Source organism: Rousettus aegyptiacus, unplaced genomic scaffold (genome assembly GCF_014176215.1).
Source record: "Rousettus aegyptiacus isolate mRouAeg1 unplaced genomic scaffold, mRouAeg1.p scaffold_m13_p_13, whole genome shotgun sequence".
NCBI lineage: Eukaryota > Metazoa > Chordata > Mammalia > Chiroptera > Pteropodidae > Rousettus > Rousettus aegyptiacus.
The window spans coordinates 23529979-23551678 of record NW_023416288.1 but is presented as its reverse complement, the minus strand read 5'-3'; the positions used below and the strand labels follow the sequence as shown (position 1 = coordinate 23551678).

Here is a 21700-nt window from a genome sequence, read left to right as displayed (position 1 = left end):
TGTAGGCAATGTATTTAAATATGTATTAATTAAAGTAATCTGCTTTGTATTTTTTTAGACCATGCATGATGGTTTTGAGGTGTGGCTTTGTTGCACACTTACTCTTAATGAAGGATGAAGTGTATTTCGTCTGTTTGAGAGTGTGGAAATATGGGTAATATGTTGAATAATAGTTTATATCAATTTAGTATATAGAAAGCTTAAGCTAACAGGTAACTAATGCAGACATTAATTATATGCTTAATAAACTGAATTTTACCATTTACTTTTTATAATCTATGCTAAATTTAATATTTTTATATCAGACTTTAAAGAATTAGAAATCTAAGGCACAGAAGGGATAAATAATTTATACAAGATCACAGAGGCATAAGTGGCAGAAGTGTGTTCTGGGCCAAAGTTGTTGGATTTAGGTGCTCATGCTTATTACAACCACAGAGTACAACCTCCCAGCTCTCTGCCCAGAATGATATGAAAGAGGGTAGCCTTTGATGTTGGAAAAGCCTGGAGTAAAATATCAGCCCCACAGCTTATTAACTGTCTGCACTTGAGTAGAGCAGTTAAATTCATTTGTTCACAATTTATTTAAAAAAGTGAGATAATTACACATCCACATCCCAGGATAGTTATGGGAATGTGGATAAATTGTAAAACACATTATGATTGGTAGTCATTAGTTTATTCTCTAGATGTACATGAACTTTCTATATATCATCCTTAATAAGACAAGAGACGGTGCAAAACAAAGACTTGTTTTGTCATTGGAGAGTTGGATGTATTATCCTACCATTTCAAGAAGAGATATTACTTAATTTAGAAATAAAAAGTTCAAGTAATCAAAAATAAGGGAAATATATATGTGAACAGTAATGGGAAATGATATTTATAAGAGTACAAATTGGGCACCTTCTAAATATCTGACATGGACAAATATTATCAACTTTTTAACATACTCTCAATAAAGTTATATATAACCATTAAGTATTTATTAATAATTTATAATAATATGAAAAAATGTTTAAATATTAGTGGAAAAGTAAGATACAGAGTACTACATATATTTAAATACTGGAAGCAAATATTTTCAAATATCAATACTAGTGGGCCCACAAGTAAAAATTATTTTGTTTTGTTTTCCTGAGGTTTCTAAATTTTCTCTGCTACCTTAAAAATAAAGTGTAAGCTTCATTTTAGAAATTGTAAACTGCTGTGCAGAATGGTACTCTGCTGTTTATTCATGGGTCCGAATCTCAGAATAAAATGATAGAGAAGCTAATAAATTGCTTTATATTTCGTTGGCAAAGCTAAAGAGGTACGTGTGCAAACTTCTTTTCTTAAATGGCTGGCATATATTTTCTTCCTTCTTTGTTTTCCTTCCACTATTATTGCTAAGTATAAAGGTGTTGGCACCAGTACAAATTTTCATTTTCTGCAGAGGAGTGCATGCAATGTTTATATATTATATCTCATTACTTTGAAATCAGTTTATGATAAAGGGAGCCATGGGGCTGCTTTTTTCTATTTAAAGAGCATCTTTTCATTGAAGTATAGTAATGTCCATAGTACTTTAGCAAATAGCTATAAAACATGAAAACGTCCTCCTTTCTTGTATTAATCCATCAGGAAGCTTTCAGGGATTCTTCTTGTCTAAAATATTCATAGGCAGCAAAATGTCCTGAATGCCCTACAGAATTTGTGCCGAGCCAGTCAGATGATTGATAGTGAAGTTCTGTTCTGAGTCACTCACAGTATGTAATTCTATTTGTCTTGCCAAATACGGGAGAGCAGAAAACGCATGAAAGGTAAAGGTAACAGACGCCGTATTTTCTTACATTTAAAAAAGAACTTGGTGTCTCCACTTTATTGTACTCCACTGAATATAGCAAATTTTTATTAAATAAAATAAAAGGCAGGTGAGCTATTTTTTTGTAGAGTGGTGTAAAGTTTTATTAAGCAGATGTTATTTACTATATTGAACATTTCTCTTTGGTGTATATTCACCTACATGGGCATATCTTAAGTAAATGGTGTTTAAATGTTTTCTAATTAAAGAAAAAACAGTCAAGGTGCCTAGTTCAAGTAAGGTATACAGTAGATATTCAATATGTCCCTTAATAAATAAAACTCAGCTTCATTTTTTCCCCAGTATTTTTGACATTAGCATTTTAAAGATATTCAGTTTTCCATTAAATCAATGTTAAAACTGAAATTCTGTTCAGGTTAATCTTATGAAGTCAGGTAATGCAATAGATAAGCAATAGATGATAATGCAACTGCTAGCTGGATTTAGCACTTTGAACCAGTCTTATTTCCTGAGGGCACAAGTCTATCATTTATGCAAGTCTCTGAGTTTTGGCTGAGTCAGGTCCTTGGAATCAGGTCTGGAAGATTTGCTTTTAGTTTACACGCTTCATAGTATATAAACTATCATTGTTTATGCAAGATATTCTGCAGCACTATATCTAAAGTGAATTACGATGTATGGAAAGATAGAATAAATTAATTATAGTATTTCTATTTTACTTTTCTGTACTAGAAATATGGTATCCCTGTGAAGAAATTCTTGATGTATGAGATTATTGAAGTTAGTTGGGACCTTCTACCAATGGAGAAGAGGTATTGAACCAAGAGTTGTTAGAAGTGTGTATAAATTTGTAGACTATAATCAATTAAAGAGCACGAACCATATTTCAAGATTATTCAACTTTCAATCACATGTATCTCTTCGTACATAGTGCAATATTAAGAAATGTCACATTAAGCAAAAACCCCAGCAATAATCATGCATATAGAAATATCCAACTGGTGTTTTTTCACAAGAAACTCATTAGACCATGAAATCTGGGTGTCGCTTTGACTAGTTTGCTTTACATTTTTCACTGAGATCTCTTCCTATATTTGATGCTTTAGCATATTCTTTGTCTTTATGCTTGGCATATAAAATATGGCTGCCTTCCAATATTTGAAACAGACACTAAATTTTCCCAGAAATTTGCTGAAACAAAATTAACCAAAGATGTATACACATGCCTCACTTATTCTGAAAACATCTTCCTGTTGGCTGTAATTTGTTGAGAATTTTTGTATCCTTTTAATTGAGGTGGTGAAAAATTGATTTTCAAGTGGTATGAGAACTAAGTAGAATTTGTGATTCTCTGTTAGTTTTTTTTTTCCCAACAAAGCATGTAGAGAGGGAAGGATAGAGTTGGCTACTTTAAAATTGTTTCAACTTTTATTTTTGATTTAAAATTATGTATAAAATGTGATTATTGGGCTAAATTTATGAATTTTAGAAAGCATTATGTTCATTCAAAATGTTATTGCCAGTCTTTTCAATCAGATTTATTATTACATTTGATGGTATATGTATTACAGAAAGATTTTCAGCTTCTTTTGGTGCATGTGTTTATATACAGATTTACCTTTATCTTGATTTAATATTCTTTAGTTCTTTGATTTTCTGAATATCTAAGAGAAATTTCCATAGCTAGATATTAAAAACAACAAGACAAGAAGTTTGGGGGAACTTGTTTATTTACTCGTCCTGCATTTTAGTTGAGAAAGCAGATAATAACTGTACATTCTGGTAAATATTTCAGTTTAAATAATGAGTAGGCTCTGATAGATGGTAAAGGGCAAGGCAGGAGTGGTGTGTGTATGTGTGCGTGTGTGTGTGCGCACGTGCATGTATGTGTGTGTCCGTTTGTGCTTTAGACAAGTGGTCTGGGAAAATATCTGGGAGAGTGATATTCAACTGAGTCCTAATAGGTGAGATGGCGCCAACCTCTATGCAAAAGACCAGGTGAAAAATATTCTTAGGAAGAGTACATGCAAAGGCCCTGAGGTGGAACGGAAAGAAAAGAAAGAAGAAGAGAGTGTGAAAGCACAGTGAACAAGTGGGAGGGGAGTGTGTGGTGAGGTCGAATAGGTGAGACTCAGAAGGACTTTGTGGCTATGTTAAAGAAGTAACATTTTATTCTAAGGGCAGTGTAAACTCATTGAAGGGCTTTAAGCTTGAAAGGGACATATACTGACTTAAATTTTTCAAAAATTATACTGCTATGTAGAAGGATTGTATTTCAGGGATTTGGGGGCTATAAATGAGAAGAAGATAAATTAGAAGGCTATTGCAGTAACCCAGGAAAGGGTTGACAGTAGCTGAGAATAACTTGATGACAATAGATTTGGAGAGTAGTGGACTGATTCAGGACTTTGTGTGTGTGTGTGTGTGTGTGTGTGTGTGTGTGTGTGTGCGCGCGCAAATAAAATGGACAGTTCTTGATAATGCATTTTGGAGAGTGAGGGGAACTGTGATATAAAAAAATGCAGTAAAATTGTGTGATAGTGAAATATGCACTGACCTGTCTAAATTTAATTTGAAAATATGAAAGAAGCTTGCAAACAGTTCACCTCTAAATGTCTGACCTTTTACATTTAAGCAGACTTGAGCTTACTTGGTGAACTCTATTTCGATCGCATAAATTAAGTGAAGGTGGTAAAGTTAGTGGTTACAAGAGCTGGTTTAGGGACCAGACTGCATGGGCTGGATCTCAGTTCAATCACATGCTACTTATGTGACCCTGGGAAAATTACTTTCCTATCCCTCAACTTCCTCATTTACAATTGTGTCTTTCCGATAAGTTGTGACTAGTAAATGAGACAATATACCTAAGATATTTGGTATACTATGGCAAGTAATAAACGCTCAATGGCAGCTCTTACTTTTTATAAAAGGGCAATTTAAAAAACCAACCTAAATAGCCAAGAAACAAGAAAAGGTAATCTCAGATATCTGGATATTTGAGGTTTACTGGGGTGGGGTTGGGGGGGGGGTAGGAATTTACCTTAATTTTGTCCTCTTCTATTCAAGCTCAAAACTTTTGAGTTATTCATATCTTTTGCAGAAATAAGTATCTGCCTCTAAAATATTTTGCTTTCATGGAAATTTGAAACTACATAGAAATATTTTTATTTACAACTGCTAAATTTACCACTAAAGATTTTCTTAAACCTTGAAAAAAATGTTTTACATATAAATATTCTTTCTAATGATACATACTGCTCATTTATCATAAGAACCACCTTAGATGAGTGCTTGGTTTCCCTCTAGTTATTTTATTAACGGGGTTTTCCCTGCATAGTCTGATTCCCCAAACATGATGTGAGCTGAAAACAGATTTAAAGACAGAGGATCAGAGCTGCTCTTGTTATTGATGTCACCACATGGGATGTTCTGGCAACAGAGTGGACCAGTTCTGTCTGTCTTGGTGGCTGCCCCTCTGAGGGGTACTCGGGAGCAGGAGCCATATCGATGGGAGGCAGCCTCATTAGTGCTGCAGCCATCATCAATTAAAACTTGTCCTTGGCAAAGATTGTCCCTCTCCCCTCCAATCTGCATGTAGTGCAAGTGTCTGTGTTTAAAGAGTAACTTGATTTGGCTCTCTTTTCCCGTAGTTGACAGAGGAACACATAGAAATAATATCTGCAACAACATCTATAACAGCAATTAACTCTTATTGAGGACTCAATATAGTCACCTTTTATGACTGTTGTAAAAGTGGGGAGAGATTGCTTATGTAGGAAAGTAAGTAGGATGCTCCTGCCCTATGTCATTAACTTGTTCAGCATTTATTTCTTCTCATTCTGCACCTAAGAATAGGATCCTTCAGAAAGGGTCCTGAACAAGCAGCTGTGATTGAGGTTTAGATTGGGAAAGGAAGTGGTTGGAGAAAGAATGGATGGATTTAGACAGGAGGGATTATGTGGACAGGAGGCTCTACAGGCATCTATGGAGCTGGCTGTATGCAGTCCCAGTGTGTTTTGATAATGAAACCAAACAATTCTGACTTCCGTGCCCCAACTTGGACGTCTTTGGAGCTGGTTTAAGCCTGAACAGCAAAGTAGAACCAGAACTGTATATAGCTTGGACATACTCTATGTTTTAAGAATACAAGCATGACTTTTTCTAAATTAAGGATTTATGGCTATGGGTATATTTATTTATTCATTTAAATGACATGCTGCAAAGCCTGCATGAACTATTAAGTTCAGTGGCCAGGGTTCAAATGAGAAGAAATGTGATATAGATGTAGATAGATATGATACAGATATATAGGTATAGATAACTGAAGTTTTTTAAGGGGATGAAAATACTACTTGGAGTTTTGCCAACCACTGAAGCTTTATTTAGTGGGAGCTGTTTGAAATGCCACTGGATTTTTGTTTTGCTGAGCAGGGTATATCGGATAGGGGATTTTGAATGTATCAGAAGAGCGAGGAGAAGAAATAAAGCTAGCAGGAATTGTTGGGGCTTTAAAGAATTTTTTTTTTTAATTTTTGTAATATAACTTCTGTTTTCTGATGAAAATTTGATGAAAATCTCCATTTTAAGGTTGAATCTGTTTGGGCGTATAATGCACCAAAATGAGTTCAATGCACAGGGTGAGAGCTGAAATCGTGATGCTACCTGCACATGCATGTTTACAAGGCTCAACAAAAGGGGGTGGGGATCATGAAGTACCCACCCTTCCATGAGTACGGCAAAGAGAAGGTGCCCAGAAAACATTCATCAGTGGATTCTAATACCTTTTCCAATACCTAGCCTATGATAGACATTCGAGAAATATTTGTTGAACAAATTTTATATTTTGAATGAGTGAAAAGCAGGAGGCAAGAGAGTGGACATGCTGAGAGGCTTATGAAAATCTCCTCAGTGTTTGGGAACAGAAATATGCCCATGTTCATTCTGAGCAAGTGAAGTGCTTAAAAGTTGTGTGGATGCACTCGTGCATCCATGTGTGTATGTTTGAAGGATTAAGTGTGTATGTTTTAAGGATTAAGTATATGCAAGAATTCTGCAAGAAATTCCACTTTTTTTGTGGTTTGAGAATAAAACCAGCAAGTTGGTACATTTATAGCACTTGAACCTCTAACATTAACAGCTTCTATTTAGTTCCTTACAATCACTCTTCTCTTTCGTGTTCAAGAGACCTGTTTTACTCTGTAAGTGGTGGTAGGTTACAAGGTAGTGTCTTTGGTTAATAAGGGGTAGGATAATAATCCATATAGATTGTATCTTGATTATTAGTAGTCTACTTTTCTTTGAAGAAAATGAAATGAATTGTGACTCGCAACTGTTTCTTTTCTTTCTTTCTTTCTTTCTTTCGGTAGGGAGGATAGGAGGGGGGAGGTAGCGTCTGGAGGGAGAGAGCGATGCGCTAGGAGAGAGTGGAGCAGAGCTGGCTCGATAGAGCGATAGTGCGAGATCTCTAGGCGAGCTGGCTATTTCGTTGGTCTTGTACTTTCGGTTTTTTTTCTTCGTGGATTGTTATTTCGTTCTTCTTCTTTTTATGACTCCTTCTTCATTATTCACCTTCCTTCATTCATCCTTCCATGCCATTCTTCTTTCTTCTTCTTTCTTTCTAAATCAAGCTAAGTTTCTTCCAAGGATTTCATCACAACTGAAAAGAAAAAAATGCAAGGGAGTGAAACAAAGGCTATTAGTTTTCTCCTTTCCAATTCTTTTCATTCATGCTTCTTTGGGCTATATTGACAAAATAAATAGATTGGGATCTAGTTGATTTATTAATTTAACCCCAATCAATGTGGATTGCTGCAAGACTAGTTAAGCTGTTGAAGAAAGTGACCAAAATTAATGGATTTTGAATAGCCAAATCTACATCATTCACCTTCTCACAGACTTACCTTTGTTTTAAATAATCGATTTAACAATGAAGCAGGTAATCGTAAGGGGCAAAGTCCATTTTTTTATTCTTGTAGACATTACCACTTTAATTCTAATTGTCTTTTTATGCCCAAAACAGGATAAATTATTGTTGGAAACATTTGACTCTCTTAAATAAAGGTAGATGCAATGAAACTAATATAAGTGAAATCCAACAAAGCTTAGAAGACAATAGCTCTTGAAAATTTCAAGTTTTACTTTACTTTTAAGAAAAACTATGTGACAGGGAAAGAAGAAAATGTATGATATAGAGTGAAGTAAAAATAATTGTGTACATATTCTGATCACCAATGTTATGCTTAAGGGGAGAAACATATGAGTGTGCATGTCTCTTTGTCACACATGTACACACACAGTGTTCTAAAAACATTGATTTGAAACCAGTAATGTGACAAAGAAAGTTTCTCATTTAATTCTATAATAGAGTAATATTCACTGCTTTGAAATTGTAACAAACTGAAGTGAAACTTTATCTATTCATCGTCTATGGATATCTTCTAGTCTGGATATAGCATCTGACAGCATTCTTCTTCCCACAACAGTTTGTTATAATTTGGTATGACTCATAGTAAGAATTTAGAGATGCATTTTCACCTTCTTCCCAGGGAGTATTGTTATCCTTTAGCAACTCTTTTGTTGGATACAGCAGAAGGCAAGTTGCTACATTTTCTTTTGAGGTGAGTCCATTTACAAAACAGTCTACTAGCGATTTGTAGCTGAAAAGAATCAAATTGAAGGAACACATTTATAAAAGCATTTCTCACTCTCCAAGAAAAGAAATCTCTCACCTTGATAGGGTACAACTCCCTCTGGGATCATGATGTGATATTATTTGTTTAGACATACGTGGATATTCTGTTCCTCTTTTTAAGTCTATGTCTATGCAGTATAGACATTAACTTCTTTTTCTGTGAAAGTAGAGAAGGAGTGATACAGGGAATTAGAATAATTCCGATATTTCAATTGGAATATTCTTGATACTTGCAGAATATTAGGAGCTGTAAAACGAACTTGAAAAACTACTTACTTATATTAGTCGTCCCACAAAACAACCAAGTAGAAATGAGTTTGACAATGTGTTGAAAAGTTATGAATTAACAAATGAGATCCTTAGAGGAGAGCTGATGCCTGAGACTGGATTTCTAGTCTGCCACAAAACATAGTACTAATTAAAGTAAAAGGAGTAAAAAGGTGTGGTAAAGTAAATATTATTTAATTAAGAATTAATGGTCAGGCACATGAAAGAAAGGAGGGAATTTAAGGAAATACGACAGCACTGCAATTTAGGTAAACCAAACTTCTCTCAATTTCATTGTGCCTCGGCCACACTATGGCTGGTTACAGGCCTTCTTGAGAGGCAAAGGTTTTATGTGGGAAATTAATTAATGAAATTGCCTTTTATCATTACAAGTTGTCTGTCGTTATCTCTGGTAATACTCTTTGCCTTAAATTCTATTTTAGCTGATAATACTTTAGCGACTCCAGTCTATGATTACTGTTTGCATGGTATATCTTTTCTCATCTATTTATTTTTAATCTAACATCTTTACACTTAAAGTACATCTCTTATAGAAACATTTGGCTGGGTCTTGCTTTTTTATTCACTGACAATCTCTGCTTTTGAATCAAAATGTTTACCATTCTTTTTTTATTTGATTGGATTTAGGTATACTTTTTCAGTATTTTCAGCTACATATCCTTGTATTTTTTTTAATGTTTGCTCTAAACATCCTTAACTTTTTAGAATCTATTTAAAATTTTATAACACACACATGCAGAAGTCAATTTCGTGTGGCTTTTTCTAGTGACAAGCAAAAAAAAAGTCAAATATGAGAACTAAAAATGTGATTTAATTAAGTTTAAAGAATACAGTTCAAGTATATAGCCTTTGGTAGTCTAAAATCACCAAATAATAAAATTAGTCAGTGTAAAGGAGGGCTTCATTACTGAATTCTGCCAGATACAATGTCAATTGCATCAGATCCTGCATCCTATTTCTATCAGTTACTGCAAGAAGACTAAAGCTCACTCGGACTATTGGATTCTAACTCCCATATGGTTCTGAGTAACTCCTAAGTTGGATCCCATCTCCCCTTTGACCCATTTTTTGAAAAACACTAACCTGCCCTTTAGAATGTATTTATCGTAAGCAAAAACACCTCAGCTTTAAAGCTCCGCATTATCTCTCACTTTTTCTTTTTCTTTTTCTTAACTATAACTGACATCAAATACAAAATATAACATTTTGCCTCTATCCTCGATGGGTGAATGCTGCCTTTCCATACTCTTTGAAGCACTGGGCTGGGAGATAGTATAGCTATACTATCCGCTCCTCATTGTTGCTTTCAAATTTTTCTCTCTTCCAGCCCCTAAAGAGCCATAGCTTTGCAGCTCATACCATTAGATTATGCCAACCACCGGCTCCTTTGCACAGCCCAAGTTGCTTCTCTTAAGTCACTGAAGATTTTAATATCTGGGTTGCTGTCATTCTCTCCAGATTACTCCATTCATGATTTTCGATGGGTTCCATATCTCAAGCAGAGGATCTCTTTAATGCCCTTGTTTCCTTCATTTTTCCTTCTCCTATGGTCTTGTCTCCTTCCTACTTCAGCTATTTATCCTCACGGTTGCACTTCAACTTTGTTACTATTTCCTTTTTAAATTTTTATTTCAGGCCTTCTGCCTCCTATATATCTAGCTTGTTCCCTGCAAAAATGCTTTTACCTATTAAGACTTATACTTCTTTGATTATATCACTTTTTAAAAGTCCATTAATGCTCACATCCTTACTTCCTGCTTACCTATATTAGACTTTAAGGTCTATGGCAGAGACTACTTTGTTGTCCCGCCATATTTGTTCTCTCTGTCTTTAATATTTAGCTGGTCACTCAGCCACTCAGAGTAAAGACTGCATTTTCCAGCCTTCCTTGCAGCAATGTATGGCAATGAAACCAAGTTCAGCCTAGGGACGGATACTGGAAATTTAAGTGTGGTTTTTAGAAATTGCTTTTCAATAGAGGAATACTTTCTTCAACCTTCTTTCCTACATTCTGAATCAGATATGGACTTTATGGCTGAAGCTTGAGTGAACATCCTAGACTATGAGAGGAATCCTCTTCATTGCGAGGCAAAAACATAGAAGGAGCCTGGGTCACTGATCCCATAGAACACCATACTAACCTTGAACTACTTCTAACTGGACCATTTCATGTGTAAGAAAAATAAGCTCCTGTCTTGTTTCAGGTCCTATTGTTTTGGGTTTTCTGTCATGTATACCAATACTTAATCCTAAACAATGCAGGAGAAAGTGAGGAAGCACGAAGATATATTATGAGGTAATTTTACTAACTCAAGCGAGAGAGAACAGTGGCTTGGACTAGGTGGCAGCAGCGGAGGTGGTAAAAACATGCAGATTCTAAATATTTGATGCAGCAGAATGTTTGTTTATGACAAGTAAAGGAAAAAGTCAAAATAATCCAAAGGTGTGATCCTGGGTAACTAATGATGCAATAAACAAACAAACAAGCAAAAATGGGACCAGAAGAGGAGAAATAGGTTTGGAAGGAAAAAGGATAAGCTCACTTTAGATGCTGCTGTTTTCTGTTTGAAGTGCTGCCGGGATGAGCTGTTCGAGATTTCTGAAACATTTAGATGTAGGTCCGTGGATTATTCACACTGAGCTGATAGGTGGTCACAAAAGCATACAGGCTAAGGCACAAGAAGAGAAGAGGACCCAGGACACAATTCTGTTGATTAATTTTGTACCATAGTTAGAAAGCTTTATGCGCTCTATGAAAAGATACACTAACCTTACTATCACTGACATTGTAAAATTAGACACTGGCTGCTGTTTGGCATTGCTTCTCTACTTAAAAGAATATATTCGTTTTTTTTCTTTTTCTAGTTTTTTTTTTTTTAAGGGACTGAATCCAAATTCTCTTGAATGAAATTATTTTGGTAACTTTGGCTGAGTATTATACAGCCTGGAGGTTATATTACAAAATTACCACACATTTGACACTACTATTTAAGACTGCCTTTTATATGAAAGGCCAAAATTAGCATAGGAACCAATGAAGAATATAGCATATCCTTTTTTTGTGCCCAAGGAGCAATCTTTCTGAGTGGATATGTTGGCAAAATGATGCTTACGTTTAGGCCTACTTTGAAAATTAAAGCAAAAAGCGTTTGGGGAATGAAAAGTACAGCTTAAATCATCTTTTTCCCCCAAAAGTTTTCTCGCCTTGAATATAAATGAATATCTTAAACATTGTTTTACTGACAGTATATTCTAGTACACAATGTAGTGAACTAAGAAGTCTTGTATATACAATAATTCTTTTTTGATGTTTTGGTATTGGATTTCTAAATTTTAGGAAAAAGTATACAATTAAGAGGATGCTAATAATTTGGGGACATTTTCTGATTTGCTTTTACCTTGTTCAGTAGAGGAAACATGTCAAGGTGGAAAGAACACGGACTTGGTCATCAAGCAGATATAGGTCTCATACTGCTCTGCCACTTACCACCTGTGCGACTACTTTAATTTATCTTTAAATAAAGATAATCACTCGCGTGTTATAAGACTGTGAGGATGGAATGAGGTGGTGCAAATCAAGTGTGGAGTGTTATGACCATAGCATAGTATTTTATAGTAACCACTGTTGGTGCTGTAATTATTAATAATGACTTCCTTCAATAACCAACACTGACTTAATATTCTTTTCAAGGTTAAAAGAAAAAATAATTTTTTTAAAGAAAAAATTGGTTTAAGTTCTGTAGTCATAATTCTCTCTTTCGTTTTGTTTGCCTTGTTGCAGTGCTTCTGATAGATGACGTTCACATAGGTGACGTGGGCATGTGGAATTTCCATGGGTTGTATATAAGTAACTCCTGGCGAGCTGGTTATTTTGTCTCTCTTTCTTTTCTACCTAAGAAAGTATATTGAGATACAAATGGGATTTACTCATTTAACAGCTGGCGAGAGCCTACTATATCAGAGGCACTTTTCTGATGAATTAAAAAGGAATGGATCTTAACCACGTGGAACATGCAGCCTAGAAGGTTTGAGAATGGTGTCAGTATATGAATAACCTTGAAGGTGATCTAATTTTTTTAAATGGATCATTTTCCAAACCTTGAAGTTTGACATGTAATGAGTTCTTGTGACATCCTTCACAACTAATTGAAACATTCTAGTATGCTGCAACTTCGGAGTTGAAATCTCTCAGTCTAAAGTACTAACAAGTCACCCGTCCCATGATATACATGTAAGAGGCGGTCATGTTTCAGGCCAAATCTATCTAGAAAGGGTAACAAGGAAACTGTAGCAGAAGATGATAGCTAACATGTGTAATACCTAATAGGCATCTAAAAGGTAACCACAGCATAGGTGCTCTGTGGTGGGGGTTAGTCAAGTACTTCTGGATTGCTCTGCTTCTTTCACATTCTGGCCTGAGAATTTCATCAAGAGAAACCCAACTTGAAACCAATGTGTATCCTTTGGCTACTTTGACTTGTGTGCCTCTCAGCTCACTGCTTCCCTTGGAGGGCCTCTGATGATTCCTCCAGGACACTTGACATACTTTGCTGGACTGTTGTATGAAAAGGCAGTCTTCGTGCGGGAAGCACTCTTCCCAGGTAACAGGGACATCTCTCACCATCTACTCACACATATCAACGCGGCTTTTGACAGCACTGTTGGAGGCCATGCTTGTGACTCTGATACACAAATCGGTACAAGAGATTCTGAAACTGTGTTATGGCAACAAAATGGGTGGCATCATAGCAAGCTCAAGGGAAACAGCTTAAAACTACAGAGTCAGAAAATATATTCTGGGTAGAACATGGAGTAATAGTTTGTAGATTATTTTCCTTTTATGTAAATATCAGTAGAAAAGTTTTAGTAACACAAAACAAGTTAATTTATAACAAAGGACACATAGCCGAAGAATCCAAATAAATTACACTTTTTTAGTTCTCAAAGTTCACCTCATTTTCATTCTAATGAATGGAACTTTATAAGACAATCTTCTGATTATTGGAGCCCTTGTATTGCTTAATTTGGCTCTATTATGAAACAGCTTTGATTGCATGGGCAAAAGGTAAGAACACAGGTGGTTGCACAGATATTTCCAATGCACCATAAGGAATGAGAAAATATGACAAACTGCCACTATCCTAGTTGCCTTAGGATTTTGGAGACATCTGTTGGTCATGTTATTGAGAGTAAAAACCTGCTCTTTTATGATGATGGAAACACCAAGAGCCACTGGAGCATCAGGGAGGCAATGTCCCTGAGAGACAGGTAATAGGTCATTTAATCCATGTCTGAGAACTGCCTTCTTGCAAAGGATTACTCTGAGCTCTAGTGCAGGGTAGGGGCAGGTTCACAGTGGCATGAATAGGCAGTTTCCTTCAGTAAGTTCTAAGTTCTAATGATTTTAAAGATGGTTCTAATTAGAGTAATGTTTAATTTGTTCACATCTAAATTATTCACAACTGTAATAAAAATTTCCCCAAATAAACAAAATTTATAAAATAAGCAAAAATCATCTTTAAGTTCACAGATGTTCCTGTTCAATGTGCCTTTACCAATACTAGATCCCCTCTGTCTACACCATTCCCAGATAACTGTTTCATATTTCATTTCCAAAGAATTTTTATAAAAGCTGGGCTATTAAATTAGCTTTGCTACCTATATCTAAATTCTGAGATTCTTGAAGAAAGGTGATTTAAGAGGGATGAGGGAAAGAAGGCTCTAAAAAGCAATATTCCGACAGCACGAACACATTTATCCCAACAAAGTAGAAACAGGGGATCAATTTAAATGAAACAATATTAACACAAAATCTAGGTTTTCAATGGGCATAAATAAAAGATGAAAAGAGGATAACCATGAGAGAATACCAAAGTAGCAGATATCTGTAAGATATATTAAGAAGAACAAATTTATGTCTTATTTTCTGTATGTTTAAAATGGATATAATGCCAGAAAAAGGGGGAAAAAGTATTGATACATACATAAACTTAGATGGATTTCAAAGACATTGGAGTTAGAGAAGCCAGTCTCAAAAGTTTACATACCATATGATTTTATTTCTCTGACTTCTTGAACAGACAAAACTGTAGTGATGACAGAAAACAGATTCATGATAGCAGAGGTTAAGAGTGAGAAGTTTGCATGTGGCTGCAAAAGGGGAGCACAGAGAAGTTTTGGGGATGATGGAAGTGTTCTGTATCTGATTGTGGCAGTGGTTACATGAATCCATTGTGAGTTAATATGCATAGAACTGCATACCTAAAGATAAAAAGTTAATTTTTGGCACTTAGAATTTTTGACATTTTTTGACAACTTAAAAAATAAAATTAAAAAATAAAATTTCACAGAAGAAAAGACAGCTCACGGAGCAGTTCCAAAGATGAAGTGAGATCATGTGATTGTGTGCGTGTACGTCAAGCACTCAGCAACATCCATAGTTGGTGATCAAAGCATGTAGCTGACTTTATACCTTTGCCTTTAGGTAAGTCATTCAATACCCCTAAGCCTCAGGTTTCTTATTCTTTTTTCCTTCCTTCCTTCCTTCCTTTCTTCCCTCCCTCCCCTCCCCTCCCTCCACTCCCCTCCCTCCCTCCCTCCCTCCCTCCCTCCCTCCCTCCCTTCTTTCTTTCTTTCTTTCTTTCTTTCTTTCTTTCTTTCTTTCTTTCTTTCTTTCTTTCTTTCTTTCACAAAAAAAAATCACGTTACATTTTAGATATGTAGCAGATAGTTTGTGTATGTGTGTGGAAGTTGTAAAATTGTTCAAAGCATGTTTTAGATTTTTGGGGATAGGTTTGAAGTAGAGCAGAGATTTTTCTGAGCCAATGGAATATTGCCATCTAAGACAGCTTATGTTGTTTAGAGGATTAGATGAAGTAATATGTGTAAAGTATAGATTATAAGTAAACAATAAATGACAGTCAGTTTGAATTTGAAGCTAATTCTAATACTAGTCATATTCATATTACAGGGTTGCAGGAAATATATGTCAGTGTTTTGTAAGCTGTGAAGTAACATTTAAATATAATGTCATCTTTATAGGCTATTTTCCTTTCAATTATGTAGTATATATATAAAGTGAATATATCCAGCATGTCATCTATTTAGATTCCTCACAGTGGTTTGCCTTTAAAATATTTTTCATAGCATCAATTTTTGTTGGAAACAAAGATCTTAAAAATATACGAGGTTAAAATATTATATGTGCCTTTAGGAAATACAATTATGTGGTACTAAAATAAAATAAATCACATTACATTTATTTAGAATAAACAATTTAGAATAATTGTTTATTACATAAGTAATAAACAATTATTCTAAACAGTAAAAAAAAAAGGGGGATATTTGCCTTCCTCAATGATAAGTATTTCATTGGAAGACTTATGACGGGATTTTAGTTTGTGAGGTAGTGACTTGTTCCTCTTTTGACTATTCTTTGATTTTTTTTACTTGTCTATGAAATAAATGGTCTTAACCCTGAGGATGGGTGATCTGTCCTCTTCTTGAACTACAAGGATGTCTGTTTGAAAGCCAAGGTTTAAAAATATTCTTTTAGAGTACCACATTTAGTGAAAAAAAAAAGTAAACAAAACAAGGATCTTTTGAAAAATTGTAGTCTGTATTTCTTTACTACAACAGAAAAAAGAATCAAGCTATATTTTCAGAAGAACACCAGAGAGGTTTCTGTGAGAGTTGGCAAATGCATCAAAGCATTGTTTGTAGATATTATTTTTGATAGATTTGATATACAGCATAGTTTTTGGAGCCAATGGAATATTGTCTTCTTACAAATCTCATTAGGCCAGCAGTGCTGCTGCTATGGGCTGGCTTATCAGCTCCAGCCAGAGTCTGCAGCACTTACACGCACCTTCATAGCCTGAGAGGAAAATAAATTGTACCCAAGCAGTTAATAAGAAAGAATTATTGTGAGTAAGATGCATGACATTATGAGCGAGCATCGTGTTTTACAGGCTAAATGGTGATTTGCCAAAGGAAAAAAACCCTTCCTATACATGAGATGAAAATTTCATTTCAAAATGGTCACTTTAAGAGTATTTTCTAGTTTTCTAATTCAAGAACTGAGTATTACCTATTTTTGATGTGATTTTGGGATAGTACCGAAGAGATAATTCCTATTTTCTGTGGTTTGTTAGTGCATATTTTTATTCATTCCAGATATTTAATGAAATATCTGTTTTTGTTTATTGAAGCAGATACACAGTACCTATAGGTACATAGAGTGTATGTTTTAAAGCACTAAACATAGGAACATAATCTCTAACAGTATGACTGAATTGCTTATGAGGAGTCTAAGGTCCTATTACTTTTTTCAATTTTTGGGTTCAGCATTTCTAATGCCAAAGGATTTGTGTGTAAAGAGTATAATTAGTTAAATTTAATAGATGATAACTGTTGGTATAAAGTATGACCTTTGCTAAAAAGGGAAGTGAAGTTTTAGCTTTCTATTCCAATAAGTCAGGCCCCAGATTTTTGTTAATACTTTATCACAGTCAAAGAGGTAAAACAACTTTTGTAAGGCCATAGAACTACCACTTGAAAGAACTGAACTTCAAAAGGATAGTCCTATTCTACTAAGAAAATATGATTTTGAATTAATTTGGCTTACTCTATCTTTAGAAATGAAAGAAACAAAATATCTTGTAAGATAATATTACTTGCTGTAGCAAATCAATGCCATGTTTTTAGTAGCTTGACACAATAAAGAAACACTTATTTCTTATTAAGAATTTGCTGTGGGTCTTCCTTGTCCGCGAGCAGCTTTCTTCTACTTCAGGGTCTCAGAATCTCTTTATTTGTGGCTCAAATACCCATTAGGGTCTCAAAATCCTAAACCTTCATCAAGCAGATGGGGAGAGAGAGACTGGAGAAGGAATATCTGATTTTTAAAATCCTGGCCTGGAAGAGACACACACTATTTCCATGGAAAATTTATTGGTGAGAATGAGTCAACACACCAGAATATAAGAGAAAATGAGCATGATAGGCAAAATTTTTGGATAGTTTACCGAAGATGCCTTACCCTAATTCTTAAAATCTGTGAATATAATGATATAGCACTCCATGATTATGTTATGTTATATGTCACAGTTGACCTTAAGGTAGAGATAAACCAGGTGGATCTGATCTAATCTAACACATTAGTCCTGAAAAACAGAGTGCTTCCTCTGGCTGATGATAGAAGAGGAAGCCAGAGAGATTCTAAGCACAAAGGGGGATATAACAGCTGTCATTGGCTTGCATGTGGAGGGGTTATCTGTGAAGGAATGATGGCAGCTCTAGAAGCTGAGAGAGCCCTCAGCTGACAGACAGAGAAATAGAACTTTTCTACAACTGCTGAAACCAGATTCTGCCAACAGCCTGAATGAGCTTGTAAAGAGATTGTTCACTAGAGCCTCCTAGTCTGGCTCTAGGAAAACATATTAACATAACCATCATTCAAGTCTATGCCCCAGGTACAGAGGCTGAAGAAGATAAAATGGAAAGCTTTTACTCAAGTATCCAAAAAGAAATTGATCACATACCAAAACAAGACATGCTAATGACTATAGGTGATTAGAATATAAAAGTAGGAAATAAAGCAGAATCAAATATCTTTGGAAAATTTGGGCTATGGGTCAGAAATTAATCAGGAGATTGGTTCTTTGATTTCTGTGAAGCTAATAACTTGCCCATTGCAAATGTGCTTCAAACAACTGAATAGATGCCTGTGTACATAGACATTACCAGATGGCCATATAGAAATCAACGTTACTATGTAATTGGAAGCAGGAGATGGAGAAGCTGTATTCTCCACCTCCCCCCCCCCCAAAAAAAAAAACCCAGGAGTAGGTTGTAGCACTGACCACAAACTGTTAATATTAAACATTAGAGTTAAGATGAGGAAGAGCACTAAAAGAATCACAATGTCAAAATATAAATAGCATTCCTGATGGAATTAAAGTCCACATTAAAAAACAGATTTGCACTGTTAAAGTTAATTGACCAAGAACCAGAACTGTGGACTGAAACTAGAACTATTATTAGGGAAGAATACTAAAAGACAATGCCAGAAGTAAAAAGGAAAGATAAATTGAGATGGATGACAGAAGAAACACTAAAAGTTTAAAGACAGGCAAGAGCCAGAAGTAAAAAGTGACAAAAGCAAGGTTAGAATCTTGACTATCACATAGAGATAAAGAGAACTGTTAACAATAGTCCTTGTAAGGAGATTAGAAAGAACAAGGAAAAATGAAAGACAACTGGTCTCTACCAGCACATTCAAGAAATAAAAAGGAAATTCAAACCTAGAGTAGAAATGTTGAAAGGCCAACGAGGAAGCACTGTTATCTGACCAGAAGAAAATAAAGGGAAATTGGAAACGGTATACTAAACATCTATACAGAAGAGACAAAAAGATTATAGATACTTTGAAGAAGACTTTTATGAGGAAGAAGCTATAATTCTAGAAAACGAAGTGAAAACTGCCCTGAAAATGTTGGAAAGAAATAAACCACCAGGTGTAGATGAGATACCGATAGTATCATTTCAAGCCACGGAATCTGTCAAAATTCTAACATGACTATGTTGACAAAGATGGAAACAGAAACAATGGTGTACGCTCTGGAAACCTTCAATAAACATCCCGATTTTCAGGAAAGGTGATGCCAGGGGCACAGCAACTGTGGGACCATTGCTCCAATTTCTCACACGAGTAAAGTGATGCTCAGAAGATGAAACAATGGCTTCTACCTTATACGAAGCAAGAAATGCCAGATGTTCATGCTGGATTCTGGAAAGAAAGAGACACTTAAGGTCTAATTTTGAACTCATTGGATACTGGACTGCTCCAAAGAATTTTGGGCGATGGTTAATCTGTATTTTATAGACGATGGTAAAATCTTCAACTGCATGGGTCATGAAAAGCTTTGGGTTGCTTTGAAAGAAATGGGCAGGCCTCAGCATTCGATTGCCCCGATGTATAACCTATACTTTGGACAGGAAGCCACTGTCAGAGCAGAATATGGAGAAACAGGCAAAGGTGTCAGATGAGTACATTTTATATCCCTATTTGTTTAATCTGTACACAGAACACATCATAGTAAAAACTGGGTTAGACTCAGAGGAAGGAATGAAAACTGGTGGAGGAAACACCAGTAAAACTGAAAAGATATGCAGATGATACCATCTTACTAGCAGAAAGTATTAGTTAACTGAAACAACTGATGACAGTGAACAAAGTGCCGGAACTAGACTGCATTTGAATATCAAGAAAGCAAAACCCGTGAGTATAGAAGAAATACACAACTTTAACATAGACGATGAAGACATCAAAATTTTAAAGTTTTTGCTTACCTTAGTTCAGTCATCAATTTAAATGGAGACTACAGTCAAGAACCAAAGAAGGCTGAGACTTGGAGGGGCAGAAATGGAAGAATTAGGAAAGATTCCTAAGAGCAAAGATATGTTATTAGAGAGAGACCAAGGCTAAGAGCATCCACTCCCTTGTATTCCTGATTACTATGTACAAATGTGAAACTTGGACAGTGAAGAAGGCTGATTCATTTTGACATGTGGTGTTGTACAGATGCCCTGGACCACCAGAAAGACGAACAGATGGGTCCTAGAGCAAATTAATTCTGAAACATCAACAGAGGCAAAAATGACCAAAGTGAAGCTGTCCTACTTTAGGCACAATGTGAGAAGGCGGGGTTCTTTGGAAAAGACAATAATGTCGGGAAAAATAAAAGGCAAAGACGAAGACCAAATATAAGACGGATTGACTCCATCAAAGAAGCCATAGGAAGAAGTCTCCAAGAGCTGAGCAGGGCTGTTGAGGGCAGGATGTTGTGGACGTCACTCGTTCACAGGGTTGCCAGGAGTCAGAGCTGGCTCAATGGTATCTAACACACTTATAATTGGTAGATTTCTTTCAATAAGATAAATACTTAAGAGCCTGATTTATAAAGTGCTTTCGTCTTAACAAATTAGAAAGTATCACTGCCAATATCTTGGTACATGTTTGAAATAAAAATATGTGAGTGGAAAGAAAATTTTTATATTATTGTTAAATACAAGTAATTATTTACTAATAGCGTGTAGGGACTATATGACTCTCAAGACTTGGAAGTAGATTGACACCCTCATTTCCTATTGCACACTGATTTCCCCACAATTATTGATTTTTACCACAGCAACCTTGCAAAACATGGCTTTGTAAAGATGTATCAATGAAAGAAATGTAGACTTGATGTCTTCAGAAAGAATGTAGCTCCATTTAATATTGTGATCTACCTTTGGCTAATATTTTGCTCGGTGTCTGGAAGATGCCAGGTATTGCTGTTTTTTGTCAGCAATGTGAGACATCCTGCAGTACTCCTGAGTTTGCTGCAATGCATCAAGATACCTTGACACACAGTCTGTAAAATTTGGTGTTTGATATAGCATTTATGTAAACAAGTAAATAAATAAAACCCACTAAGCACATAAAAAAAGTTTTTGTTTATTCTTAAGAAAATATTGAGAACTGAGTATTCCTGGACTGGTTTTATAGCCCTCTTTTTGACAGTATGAACAGTTGATAAGGTGAGGACTCTCTTCAGGGCTCCTGCAGTTGTTCTAACAGGTTGGGCAAGGTACTATGGACAGCAAACATTTTGTGGTTAACTTTCAGAGTATCTGGATTGGGGCCCAGGAAATTTGTGCTTTTTCAGATTCTCCCTGGGTGATTCTGGGTACCTCGTATTTAGAAACCACTGTCCTAAAGCTTATAGTATCCTTCTTTCGTGAGGCCCAAATACCAAAATTTAGAAATGCCTGCTACTAAGGAGTAATCTGAAAAGGTGCTCTCTGAACATTTTTTCCTCTTTTCTGTCCAATCCTGGAGCAACATGGCTTTTCTTAATTTGTGTAGATAATAA

The 21700-nt window shown here is 35.5% G+C and overlaps 1 long non-coding RNA gene across 1 annotated transcript in view; it reads left to right on the top strand.

The window, feature by feature from the left end:
• The first annotated feature begins 2545 nt into the window (after window positions 1-2545).
• Window positions 2546-21700, top strand: part of LOC107518755 — a 285466-nt gene continuing 266311 nt past the window's right edge. Inside the window, exon 1 of the long non-coding RNA XR_001598943.2 lies at window positions 2546-2616. This is a non-coding gene — a long non-coding RNA (uncharacterized LOC107518755). The remainder of the gene's footprint in view (window positions 2617-21700) is intronic.